The following is a 4,112-nucleotide window of genomic DNA, read 5'->3' as shown; positions in this document are numbered from 1 at the left end:
GGCAGGGAGCAGCTGAGCAAAGCCCCGGCCCGAGCCCCTGCTTGCATCTTCGTACGGGCAGGGCTAACCATAAAGTACATCAGCCTGTCGGGTTTCCAAAATCTCATTAAAATCCCAACATCCTACCACGCAAAAGACCGACCTACTACAAACACATGATGTCGGTGCAAATCCATGCATAACCTATTTTTGCAGATTAAGCTCCTACCCGCAGGTTTCAGGCTGGATCGGACCCCTGCTGCCTGCACAAAACAGCAGGTCCTGGCTGGGCAGCAGAGTGGGTCCAAGCCCCGCACCTCCCGCCCTGCCGAACCCACCAGAAACACAGCCCTGCGGCCACAGCCAAACCAGCTCAGATCCCGGCTCCCAGCCTAGCACAGGGAGGTAGGCAAGTGAAAACAGCGTGGAAAAACCTCTCCTCATGCATCTCCCAGGCACCCCCACCCATCGCCACATCCATCTCCCATGGGTGCCGGAGCTGCCTGGCGTGGGTCTGGCGCGGTCCCTGCTGCAGGAGCACGAAGGGCTGCGAGTGCTGGGATGGGGTACGTGGCATTGGGACATTGCTGCTCCACACATCTCAGCTGAGCACACAGATAGGATGGAAGGAGGGCAGCCAGGAGTCAGCCTTCATCTTGAAGGCAGTGAGAGCTGGGAGAGGTGCACCCTGCTGTGCTGCCACATTTGCACCTATTTGGCCACAGGAGCTGGACTCAGGCTTAGGGGGATGCAGGCAACGTCGCACCAGTGCCTCGCTCAGCCCATCACTTTGTGTCACTGGGGAAAGAAGCCACCATGGCATGGAAATATCCTTCTGCTCATCCACCATGCCATCCCGCTTCTCCTGCCAGCAAGGGCTCCAGCATAGACAGATCCCCAGCACATCAATAAACAAAAAGCCTTTGATATCACCCATTTATCCTTTTGCCAGCTGTCTTTGGTTTCATACACCCGCATCTACCTGGGAGGAACCCAGCAAGACCGGTGCAACCACACACACACGCTCTCCCAGCAGACGTGTAGCACATCCTGCTTGGGAAGCTGGGGGACAGCCCCAAAACCAAGGGTAGCTTCAATAGGCAGAATCCCAAAGCAAAGCCCGGAGCACCTCTGGGAAGATCTGCAGGGTGGAAAAAACACATTAAAAAAGCTTTTTGCTGCTGCAATTTGGAAGTGCCAGGTTGAATTGAGCTGAGCCTGTGACAAGAAGGTGCTCCCTGGTCAAACAGCTGAGCTCTGTGCACTTGAGCTGACAACGTAGCAGCCAAAACAGGACCCCTGCTAACAGGCTGGGATCAGTTCTTCTTAGGCAAAGAGGAGAACCAGGTCACCAGAGGTGGAAGAGATCCTGCCATGGGATATGGGATGGCCTCTTCCCTCCCAGAGCCCCTCTGCCACTGCAGGGCTGAGCCCAGCATTCACCGGTCAGAGAAAGCACAAGGATGGAGCAGACACTGCATGGTTGATGGTCTCACACATTTATGTGCCTGTCCTTGGCAATGGCCTCGTCAATAACAGCCACCTACCAACCACCCCTCTGTCCTGGTGGGGCCACCAAGCAGCTGCCAGCACCAGGTCACCCCAGCAGCAAAGGCAAGCGCTGCACTGGGGAGGAGGCAGAGTCCAGGGCCACCATGGACCTCCTGGGCAAGGCACTCTCTGCTCCATGTCTGAGCTTCCCCAGATCTCAGTTCTCAGGGGAACCACAAGGGACCTTGGTCCCCCAACACTGAGGTGCTCAGACTCTGCTGTGACAGGTCACCAAGGCACCCGTGGCAGGGTGACTTGCACTCAGCAGATGCTGTTGGCTCCCCAGGACCATGGCTGGTGCCCAGCCCATGGATGTCCCCAGCACCACCGGGCTGACGAGAGCTTCTGAGCAGCTGGAAGCTGCTTCTGAGCAGGGACTTCTTCAGAAATGAGTGGAGGTTAGCGGTGAAGAGGGGACAATCGCTGTCCCACTGGCTCACTGCATCCCTGGATGCACCAGGAGGACCACCCGGCCCCAGCCTCTGCCTTCTTGCCATGATTCCCATCCAAACCACCTCTGATGCATGCATCCCTGGACCAGAAAGCAGGGCTGCAGTGGCATCCTGTGAGCACCTCCTTCCCCCAAAACACAACAGGGTGCACTTCCTCAGCGTCTTCACAGCTGATGAGCTGCACACACCATCTCGCTGCACTTGGTTGGGTTCTTGCAGAAGCCACCTCAGAGCAGCCTTAAGCCCAAATGATATCATCTTACTGGAAATGGGGCCTCCTGGATCCTCAGGCAGCTCTCAGCACCCAGCACATTTCTTCCCAGCGAGGAAGAGCCGTGTCCTGCCATGGTGGTGCTCAGCTCCCTCCCAACCAGACAAGGAGAACATCTACCTGCTCAACCGCACCTTGGGAAACCCTCTGCAGGGGAAGGGAGCTCTGGGCAGCTGTGCAGGGTCTAGAGCTTAAAAGAGGCACAATAACTTTGAGTTATAATGTTCATTAGCTGCTGAATCAACCCAAAATTCAGGCCTGTTCTCAGAATATGGCCCAGCACTGCAAGACGCTGACAGCAAGGGCTGAGGCACAGACCCTGCCCTACATCAGTGTCACATCAGCCTACAGTGGAAAGATCCTCAGCAATCCCAAAACTGCTGTAGTCATCTGCTCATTCCTCTCCAGGGCAGAGCTTTCAATCTGCTGTTCATTTACCAGGCAGGACTTCTTTTTTTCAGGTTTTTCCAGATTTACACTCTTGACGATAAAAGAACCAGCCTGTTTAATAACATTCCCCTAGATGAAGCTTCAGTGATTAGTCTGGAGGCAAAATGGAAAGCAGAGAACCTCAGCCACGGTTAAAGCTCCTTCTCCACCCAGCAGAAGAAGGGACTGGGAGGGAGTGGGTGGGCAGGGAAGGAGAACCAGCCCAGACAACTTTCCCGAGGTGGAGGAAGTCATCGCTCTCAAGTGTTGCAATAATAAACACCGGCTCCTCACAGAGACCTTTGTGTCTGTAGATCTCAAAGCGTTTCACAAATGTAGATCAAAGATTATTACACAAATGTAGATCAAAGATTATTACCCACATCAGGTAAGCCCATGAGCTTGGTTTCCTTATAACGTCTCCTACTATCTGGCAACAAATCAAGATGCCAGCGAAATGGTCACCCCCTTGCCAAGGTCAGTGTGCCACCGGGGTGTGGGGGGCCCTGGCAGACCCCATATGGGAGCCTCAGGTCCCCAGGGAGGAGCAGGGTCTCCAGGGAACTGCTGGTGAGCTCTGCAGCCAGAGCCTGGCCACCCAGACAGTGCCTATGGACAGCAAAGCATCTCCCTGATGTCGCTTTCCCACTGAATTATCGCTTAATTATTAGTTATTACAAATAGTGCTGAGGAATTACGCAAACAAAAAAGTTGGATCAGGTTTCGGGGTTTTTTTGTTCAAAACGTGGATGAAATCATGACCCAAGCCTTTCTGAGAGGGCACAACACAGGTCTCACCCTGGCACAGGGCTGCTCCATGCCCACAGCTCTCACTTGGGCAAAGCTGCTCGGCTCTCGGGGACCCCAGGACCCCCCGAGATGAGTGCTGAGGAATTACGCAAACAAAAAAGTTGGATCAGGTTTCGGGGTTTTTTTGTTCAAAACGTGGATGAAATCATGACCCAAGCCTTTCTGAGAGGGCACAACACAGGTCTCACCCTGGCACAGGGCTGCTCCATGCCCACAGCTCTCACTTGGGCAAAGCTGCTCGGCTCTCGGGGACCCCAGGACCCCCCGAGATGCCCCCTGCATTCCCCCCCAGAAAGGTCACCTACAGCCTGTGCCAGGGGACAGCCACGGCCACGATGCGGTAAAGCCCTTAACTCCTCTTGTCACCGCTATAAACAGCCAAGCACCCATGTGAGGAGCGATGCGGGACACAGGAATGAGCAATGGGGCCGTGCAGGCTCCATCCCAGCCTGACCACAGCGGGGGTCGGAGCCCACCACAGCCAGCACTGAAAGCAGCAGTAAAACATGGAAACCTGTGGAGTTTCACACCGGACCGGTGGGCAGAGCCCGCTGCGGGTTTAACCTCAGCGGAGGGAGCGGATCCGCGTTGCCTGAGGCCCGGGAGAGCCGCCGTGACCC

Source organism: Mesitornis unicolor, unplaced genomic scaffold, assembly GCF_000695765.1.
Source record: "Mesitornis unicolor isolate BGI_N332 unplaced genomic scaffold, ASM69576v1 scaffold14859, whole genome shotgun sequence".
Classification (NCBI taxonomy): domain Eukaryota; kingdom Metazoa; phylum Chordata; class Aves; order Mesitornithiformes; family Mesitornithidae; genus Mesitornis; species Mesitornis unicolor.
This window is presented reverse-complemented; position numbering follows the sequence as displayed.